This window comes from Pipistrellus kuhlii, unplaced genomic scaffold (assembly GCF_014108245.1).
Source record: "Pipistrellus kuhlii isolate mPipKuh1 unplaced genomic scaffold, mPipKuh1.p scaffold_m20_p_3, whole genome shotgun sequence".
Lineage (NCBI taxonomy): Eukaryota > Metazoa > Chordata > Mammalia > Chiroptera > Vespertilionidae > Pipistrellus > Pipistrellus kuhlii.
In genome coordinates, this window is record NW_023425529.1 from 182,054,632 (window position 1) to 182,064,866 (window position 10,235).

Here is a 10,235-nt window from a genome sequence, read left to right on the forward strand (position 1 = left end):
CCGATGGGGTTTTGATCTTCTGCTGACTGTTGTAACTTGAGAATAGGGGGCCTCCCTCGGAGGGAGGGGGTCCATTTGTGAATAGTCTGTGACTTGGAGCAGCTGCTCCTCCCTGTAGATCCTCTTCCTCTTCTTTTTAAAACAAAATATATTTTATTGATTTTTTACTGAGAGGAAGAGAGAGGGATAGAGAGTTAGAAACATTGATGAGAGAGAATCATCGACCAGCTGCCTCTTGCACACCCTCCACTGGGGATGTGCCCGCAACCAAGGTACATGCCCTTGACCGGAATCGAACCTGGGACCCTTCACTCCGCAGGCCGACACTCTATCCACTGAGCCAAACCGGTTTTGGCTTGGTCCTTCTTTCTTGATCGGCCCATTTGCACAGAAAGCTCCCACTACTGAGGGGTGCCCGCTGGGCAAAGGATGGCAGAGCCGCTGCCGAGAGAGAGAGAGAGAGAGAGAGAGAGAGAGAGAGAGAGAGAGAGAGAGAGAGATGTCGAACACAAAGCTCCTCCAGCGCGAAGGATCCTTGAGCTTCTTATCCTTGAGCATAAGAGATCAGAAAACCTGTTGCATCTTGGGAGCCTCGTGTCACCAACAGAGAGGAACACTGTCAAGCAGTTTCTGGGCGGCTGTGACTGGGGGCTGCGCTAAAAAGCATCGTAGGCGAGAGGCTGTATCCTCCAGCGAGTGAAAGATGCTTTTCTTCGGCCCAGACACCCTGGAGGGAACCATCGGTCTGTTCTGTGCACGTGTCCCTGCCGCGCGGGAGACCGCTGCCTCCTTACGCCGTGCTGGGGGCCTTGAGAACGAGAACCACGTGGGAGTAAGTGTTTTACTGGATCTACGGGGACGGGGGTGTCCAGGGCACCACGCCATAAAGCAGCGTCTGTGTGAACTCTGCCTACGCTGCTCCTGGCCAGGCAGAGGAAAAAGACATACAAGTTGAAATGGTTACTTTCTCTCGAAATATTGGTGGCTAGAAATGGCCGATTCGATTTCCCCATGGTATACTTCGAGAGGGGCCAAAGTCCAGGGACCCTTGGTCATAGATATGCTTTGCTAAAACCGGGTGAGGACATGGGTGGAACCTCAGCTGCTAAAGAATGTCCTGAGTTACACGCCAGAATCCGCCCCGTGGACGCAGAGCCGGGGACCGGCCAGAGTTGCAGAAGCACTGACGTGAACGTGACCTCTACATGTGTTAAGAAATACACTTCCTAATACCCGCTGGCGGAGGGTCTGGGGACACAAGCATTGGGAAGGGTCATTTGACCAGCTGTTTGAAAAGCCTTGAACACTCAAAGAGCTAAGAATTCTAATTCCAGGAGACACTCAGGTTCTTTAGGGGCGTTCGTTGCAGCCCAGGATGTCAATGTGAGGAAAACATTTAAAGAAATGGCCACAGATGAGGACCAGAAGGCAGAGGATTTAAGGAGAGACTGGCTGTGCAGCCATCAGAGGCACGGTACAGAAGGTTTAAAGATGTGACGGATGTCCGTGAGACTATGGGGAACAGGCAGGTGGCAAAAGTGTTGGGACTGTGTGGTCCCAGTTTTGTTTAAAAACTCACAGAAACATTCAAAGGAAAATACATATGTCAACATGACACCTGTCTTGGTTGCACGTGTGAACACATATACGTGTGTTGGACTCTCTCAGGCTGTGAGCATACGGTGGTACACGGCTCAGTAATTCACAGGCGAGGCTAGAGATTGTTCAGGACCGGTTTGTATTATAAGGTTATTCTAAATTTATTCAAGCTATTTTCCAAATCTGCAAATATTAAAATATATATATATATATATATATTTTTTTTTTTTTTAAAGAGTTGGATAGGATTTACATATTTGGGCCCTCAAAAGGAGTGAAGCAGAAGAGTCACATGTGGACTTGTATTTTGAGTTCAGAATCAGATTTGGTATTGAAGCATTTCAAATCAAAAGGAAAATAGAACAAGATCATGGCAAACTCACATCAATGACCGCAGGTGGTGTGGTGACTCAGCACAAAACCATAGGTGTTTCTGGAGTCCTGAAGGCTTTTTCTGTAGCCGGTGCAAGCCTATTGCTTTGTAAACGATGCCCTGACACCTGCAAGGGACCCCAACTGGGTGTGATGGTCAGAATTCGGGGCGTGCTAACACGAAGAGGGGAGAACCGCTCACCAGCACCTGCCGGGCCCTGGGAGGTGAGGATGGAGAAGCCTTCCCAGCTTCAAGGGCTTCAAAATCCACAGGACACAGGACGTGCCTGGAAAAGGGAGAACAGCAGACAACACCCCGGCGCTGAAATGACCTGAGGGGGATGGGCCACAACCAAGGACTTCCTGCTGAAAGTCAGGCTGGAGACAGTAAAGCAAGTGTGTGTGTGTGTGTGTGTGTGTGTGTGTGTGTGTGTGTAGGGGGGGGGGGGGGGGGGGGGGGGGGGGGGGGAAGAGGAAGGGCAGGGGATTTGACAGTTCTATCCCCAGACACGGGCATAGGGAATGACAGTCTTCCAGTGTGTCACACTTTCTGATGACCAGTTTTGATGTTCTGTACCAAAACTGTGTTAGAGAATTTGTATGTAATGTTAGCTCCCCTTGTCCCCCACAGGCACTCACAGCGTCCATGGAAGTAAACGTTACATGTAAAGGGTGAATTATGCATGGTCTCTGTCTTTCAATGTGCCTTCCTCCTGCTTTTAAATCGTTGTCATCAGGGGAGAGATCAACCAAAGGACTTGTATGCATGCATATAAGCCTAATCAATGGACACAGACAACAGGGGGGTGGGGGCATGAATGAGCTGGGGGGTAAGGGAGGAATAAGGACACATATGTAATACCTTAATCAATAAAGAAATTAAAAAAAAAAAATCTTGCTGAAACCGGTTTGGCTCAGTGGATAGAGCATCAGCCTGCAGACTGGAAGGTCCCAGGTTCGATTCGAGTCAAGGACATGTACCTGAGTTGCAGGCACATCCCCAGTGGGGAGTGTGCAGGGGGCAGCTGATCGATGTTTCTAACTCTCTATCCTTCTCTCTTCCTCTCTATAAAAAATGAATAAAAATATATTTAAAATAAAAATAAAAATTTTTGTCATCACTGCCCAGAGCACTCTTGAGGCCCTCGGTTTCCACCTGTTTTGAGGGTCCAGCCTCCATCCTCGTCGCCTATAAGAATGCCTCTGCCACAACAATGCCGCCCTCGGTCACCACAATGGCATGTGCTGGCTCTGTCCCTTACCCGATGGAGCTCATGCAACCCTCACAGACGTCCCTGTGAAGGAGGGGTGGCAGGACCATCCCCATATTTGTAGCAGGTTCGATGCTGAGCCTCAGAGGTTGGATGAGTGGGCTGGCTGCGAGCTCCCTCCGTGGGGAGCAGGGGGGAGCGCTCGGAACTGGGGCCGCACGGGGCACAGGGCTGTCCCACGCTCTCCTCAGCATTTCGAGCCCTGGTGGCTTCGCTCCTGGTCCAGGCATGGGGTGACATTCTTTCGGAAGCCCCTAGAAGACAGTGATGATGGCTTTCACGCTGTGTCCCCAGCCGGAAGGAAAGCACTGAGCATCTGCTGCTCAAAACACCCTTTGTATCAAATGAATATTCAAATGATATGACAACACATGCGGGTATATTTGTGTATAATCTTCCTATTGCCTTTGGTTCCTTACTCAAACGGTGTTCTATTTATTTCTGAATTTAGACAAGCAGTATTCAGGGTACTATCAAATTTAAGCTTCGTTTATCTACCTAGCTTTGCAAAGCCCCAATCTACAATAACAAGGTCTTAAATTTAAAAGAAAATAATAAAAATCCCCTTTAATGGACTATCTTTTGGGGGGGGTGATGTTTTTTTCAAGTCTACGATTTAGATGCATTGATTACAAATGACGATAAGGACTCATTAACCACAACATGGACTGACAAGCTGGGTTCAGGGCCCAGCAGGAAGCATGTGGAGACTCTCCACTAGATTCCGGGGGAGCGGGGCTGGTTGTGATGAATGGTCTGGGGAGAAGGGTTAAGCGCTAACGTGAAGAATAAGAACAAATCAAGCGCCCGCTTACCCTGGCCACACGTGGTGCACTGGTCTTCCTGCAGGATGGCATTTTCCCGGTGCCTGAAGGAAGAGGCCTCCTTACCTTTCCCCCGTGAGTCCCACCTCCTGTGACAAATCCGAGTGCACGTCACCGAGCCCAGGAGCACATCTTTGCTCGGGAAAGCAGGGAGCACAGCAATCTGCAACTTTATAAAATTAATAAGGCTTTTCGTGCGCAAGAGAAATCGACGAGCTTTGGGGTTCAGCCCCCCTCAGAGGTGAGGCGGCCAGAAGGTGCCCAGAGAAAGGAAGGGCGGAGCTAACAGAGAGGATTAGAACAGAGGACACACGGTGGCCTTTCCTCTGCTTGTTGTTATTCATAAACTTCCTTTATGAATGGTGATCTGAGTTTAAGGTAACATCTGCTTGACTGGATCAGAAAACCATGGTCCATCTACACAACGGAATACGACACTGCCATAAAAAAGAAAGAATTCTTACATTTGCAGCAGCCTGGATGGAACTGGAGAACATCATGCTGAGTGAAATAAGCCAGACAGTGAAAGAAAAACACCACATGATCTCACTCATTTGTAGATATAAAGAACATTATAAACTGATGAAAAAAGGATAGATACAGAGACAGTAAAGCAACAAACAGCAGAAGATGAGGGAGAGGTGGGGGAGATAAGAGATCAACTGAAGGACTTGTGTGCATGCATGTAAGTGCAACCAATGGACGCAAAACTCTGGGGGGTGAGGATACGTATGGGAGTCCGGGGGGAGGGGGGGATGGTAAGATATGCACACATAGAATACCTTAATAAAAAAATAACATCTGCATACTGTGATAAAAGATGGGCGCCTGCAGGAAGCAAAGATGAAGAGGAGTCTTTTCATAGAGGTGAGGCTTTGAAGAGGTGGGAACCAGGAGCCTCTGGCCAGCGCACCTGCAATGCCACGGCTCCCTTTGGGAACTTGACCTTGTGGTCACTCAGTGCACCCTGACCCCCATCACAGCCAGGGCAGGAGCCCAGTCACGGTTTCTGCACCCTGTGCCTCAGAGGACAGCTTCATTCTGGTGCCATGGCGGAAATCCCAATGCCAGCGGCACCAGTGAACCGGAATTGTGAGGGCAGCGTGGGGTCTGATGTCCATGGCAACCCAGAGTGGGGCTTTCCATTTTATTGTTTTGTTTATTTTGCTTTATTCTTTTTAGCTAACCTGGGTCTTTGGGAATCATTGCAAGTAGTTGGTTAGAACTCTCTGGTCACATTACAGCGGCAAAATGAGTTAGCCACCGCTGGGGACATGGTTGTGGGAAGATATACAGAAAGATTACCAAGAAATCAAAACCAAGGACTTGCCTTAAAAGCTTGGGATGGGGCAGGGGGGTTGGGGGTTGGGGGTGGGAGCTGTGGAGGGGAATGAGAACATTAAAATGAAAAATTAGCTGTGGCGTAAATCTCACAGATGCAAAAGGAGCAGGAGCAGGAGGGTGGGGAAGAAATGACAAGAAACAGAAAGGAAAACATGTGGCTAGGATGCAGGGAAACTGAAATCGGGAGAGAGAGAGAGAGAGAGAGAGAGAGAGAGAGAGAGAGAGAGAGAGAGAGAGAGAGAGAGAGAAAGTTTTGTTGCACTTTTATGGAAAGCTTGCATAAATAACGGTCAGCTGTCTTTAGCTTTCAGATACGGTTACAGGAAACAGATTGTGGGCATGGTCCTGAGCACTAGTACTCCAGCGGCTCACCGGGTGCTTGGGAGGAGCCGCCCGCAGCCCTGCAGGCGCCCTGCTCAGCACTCACTTCCCCGCAAGTGAACTCTGCACTCCGCCCTCCAGCTGTCCCCACACCCACAGCTTCTCCTGCCGAATTCTCTGGCTTCTGGCCGCCTCCCTGCACCCTTCTCCCCTGGAGACTGGCCCTCCGGAGCCCAGCCCAAGGGCCAAAGGCAGGCACTGAGGCTTCCCATCCGCTCTCCCTCTTTGAACAGTTTTGACTTTCAAAGCCATACCCTGGTCCCCGGCTTCCTCTTGGGACAGGGAAGACACACTTCCAACAGCGCAGTGAGCGCATTCCTCAGCGACTTAGGTGAGAAGCAGGCACAGGCACAGCACGCCGCCCTTTTGAGATCCCTCCTAAGGTGGACACACCGGGCCCTTCCCTGCGCAGCAGGCCTACGGAAGGTGTGCTGGAGCTCCAGACTCACAAGGTCACCGAGAAGCAGAGGCAAGAGGAAGTGCCCCCAGGAAATCCAGTTAACAGCATAAACATGGCACAGATGGTTGAGCTGAGGTCATGGTCTTGGACAGGGGTCTGAACTCCTGACTTTAAGACAAAGTGGAGAGCCCAGGGTTGGAAATGATACATGTGAGGGAGGGGAAGAGATCCTACTTGGTCAGGGCAGGAGAGTGGAAAGGAGTGTTCAGAAAAGCCCTCGGGGAAAGATGGGTTTGTGGTGTAGACCCTGAAACGTGATTAACATTTAGACATGAGAGATCGGGCATGGAGGAAGGACATGGGGCTTACCAAACATGTAATTACTGTGATGTCCACACACCACTTTCCAAGCCCTGGCAGGGCGACATACAGGAAGACACACATGAAATAATATTAACATGACCCCCTTTACTCTGAACCTTACAGTTCTTTAGGTCAATCTTAGTAGGACACAATACGTCCATTAGTAAGTTTACGGTCTTCACCATTCTGTCACGCTAGATAGTCTATTTTTTTAGAAAATGTTCTATATTTTCATTTCCGTGTTTAACCATATTTATCTCATCCTATCTAATAAAAGAGAAGTATGCAAATTGACCGTACCTTTGCTACGCCCACAAGCCATGCCCACAAGCCAATTAGGATTTGGTGTGCAAATTAGCCAAAACAAGATGGTGGTTAATTTGCATATCCAGGCACAGAGCGAAGACAGGCAGAAGCCAAGCGCTGCAGAAGGGAGCAAAACTGTGGAGAAGCAAGCAAGCAGGGCAGAGAAGGGAGGGAAGCAGGAGGGGTGGAGAAGGGAGGGAAGCGGGGCGGGGGGGGGGGCGGGAGAAAGGAGGGAAGGGAGGGGGCGCGGAGAAGGGAGGAAAGCAGGTGGGGCTGCAGGGACCGCCACAAGAAGCACTATTGCAGGAATCTTCCTGCAACGGGCCTCTAGCCAGTTTTATAAAGTGCCATGGGTGAAGTACCAAACCTATCTACTGCAAGTGAACAGCTAAGCATGGCCATGCCTCTCAGGCTGGAGCAGGGGGTCATAGATAAGCAGGGGGCAAGACTGGCGTGATCTCTGTAGTAACGGATCAGCATTGGCTCCATCAGAATGAACTCGCATGGAGCTCACTGGAGAGACAGATGTTGCCTGTGGCGATATTTATGGACACGTACATATAAACAGATGAGTATACTCACATGTACGAGTATCGCCCTGCTCTATCTCCTTGCTGCCTCGGCCGAAGGGCCTAGGAATGTGGGCTCTCCAGCAGCGGTGGGCTTTCCTAGCACCTCAGCCTGGGTTTCTAACTCCATCCTCCAAGGAACGAAGCCCGGGCTCCTCAGAAAAGCGGCGGATCCTATCAGAAAATGTACACGTGAACCAGAGCATCTTAAAGTACCAGAGCCCTGGCTCCATTGGTGGGAGCATCATGCTGTGTGCCAGCAGGTGGTCCGTCCAATCCTCTGACTGGGCACATACCCAGGTTTCGGGTTCCGTCCCCAGTCGGAGGTGTGTGCAAGAGGCAGCCAATCACTGTTTCTCTCCTACACTGATGTTTCTCTCCCCATCTCTCCCTTCCTCTCTCTAAAACAAAAATTTAAAAAATTAAAATAAAGTCCCAGAAAGTTCGGAAGGGCTAAAAAAAAAAAAAAAAAAAAAAAAAAAAAAAATCACAGTGAACACATACCTTCCTCACTGTGGTTGGTTAGGAGCCACACTGAACGTTCTTGCATGGCTTTTTGTTTCATTGCCACTTACAGACTACATCAGTCCAGGGGTCTCTGGTCTAATGCAAAAGCTATCTATCCATCTATCTATCTCTGAAATTTTGGCAGATTTCTGTATAAATGTTGAAGAACAAAAGTCTCTTAGCACAAAGATGAGAGAAAATGAGATTGGAGGAAAATAGTGGACTGTGGATGCAAAGAGGGAAAGGCAATATAAATGTGAAATGTAAAACACTAGCAATCAGCTGAAACCACTTTGGCTCAGTGGATAGAGTGTAGGCCTGCGGACTGAAAGGTCCCAGGTTCGATTCCGGTCAAGGGCACGTACCTTGGTTGCGGGCACATCCCCAGTAGGGGGTGTGCAAGAGGTAGCTGATTGATGATTCTCTCTCATCGATGTTTCTAACTCTCTATCCCTCTCCCTTCCTCTCTGTAAAAAAAAAAAAATCAATAAAATATATTTAATAAATAAATAAAACACTAGCAAGCAGTGGTGTGTGTGTGTGTGTATATATATATATAAATTATATGTTATACATTCCTGTGTTATTAATATATTACTATATTAATAAACATTCTAGATATTTACATTTATATAATGGAGGTCAGGAATGAGTCAAAATATTAAGGGACAAGATAGCATAACAACAAACACAAATAATTGGTTTTACGTAGAGAAAAGAGTGAAGTAAAATGCACCCTAGGTAACAGCAAAGAAAAGTAATGCATGGAACTTCACAACAAAGAGAAGAAAGGAGGGCATGAAGGCAGGTGGCCTGGGAGGAGCGTGTTTGATGGAATGTGGGGTCACCTGTGTAAGTGGTCACCCAGACACGCCCATGCTGGCCAAGGTGCAGGAGGTTCCCTCCATTTGAGCTGCAGACACCAGTCCCCAAGTCCTCGCTGATGGAGGAGGGAGACTGGCCCCTTCATGAGCATCTGCTCCATGTCACCCCTCACATCCCAGTCCCACACCGCTGGCCTCCCTCGTCTCATCTAAGGTGCCGACCCTCCCTTTCACGCCTAACGTCCCACTTGTATTGCAACTCTTAAAAAAAAATAAAAAAAAAAAATAAAAAAAAAAATATATATATATATATATATATAATTGATTTTTTTATAGAGAGGAAGGGAGAGGGATAGAGAGTAAGAAACATCGATCAGCTGCCTCCTGCACATCCCTTGCTGGGGATGTGCTCGCAACCAAGGTACATGCTCTTGATTGGAATCGAACCTGGGACCCTTCAGTCTACAGGCTGACACTCTATCCACTAAACCAAGCCAAACTGGTTTCGGCTAATGCAACTCTTTTAAGACTCGCCAGAAACCTTCTCCAGTCTATCTCAAGAGCAGGTGTCTTGATTTTTCTTGAAACTCCTGTGTGATGTGTGCAAGGCACTCTGTGAATATTCATCACTCACACACACACACATACACACACACACACACACACACACACACACGTGTCCCATGATGAACTACTCACTTTACAGGAAAAGTCTGGAGCCACTGAGCTCAAAGAGGCGGATTGTCATTGAATCCATCTATTCCCACAGCAGGGATAAGCTTTCACCATTAAATGAACTATTAAAGTTGGGTGAATAACTTATTATTATTCAGTGGCTCTAGATTTCATAGCTGGAACAGGGTTGGGGCAAATACGGAGTACTCTGCTTGGGTTGTCTTTATGGGAGGAAAGAAAAATCCCACCACTCGACATACATAAAAATAGGTTAAAACCATCCTGTTTCCTTTGGAAAGAAAAGGTTCTTCTGCCCGGTGACCATTCTCGCACAGGGGTCCGAGTCCAGCCTTCCTTCTCCTCAGTGAGCACCGCATCGCCTCCGTGTCCAGCTGATGTGCCGAGCTGGGAGGCACCCCGCCCTCCCCTCAGCACCGCAGCCCCTGGCCCGGCGTGAAGCTCACAATGCACTCTCAGTATTCTTGCTCTTCCGAACTTCACTCCTAAAAAATGGGAGCGTCTGTCCTGGGGCCATTTGAGACAGAGACAAACTCTTTCCTCTAAAATAAGGCTTGTCCTTCCAAGTTGTAGCCTGGAGGTCTCCCCACAGACCCCCACGCCTGCCATTGTCCGAAGCAGGAAGCCCGCTTGGGCGTCGCTTTGACAAGAAAGTCAGGCCCCACTCCTGCCAAGATCGGTTTGGTTCAATGGATAGAGCATCAGCCTGTGGACTGAGGGGTCTCAGGTTCGATTCCGGTCAAGGGCATGTATCTTAGTTGCGGGCACATCCCGGTGGGGGG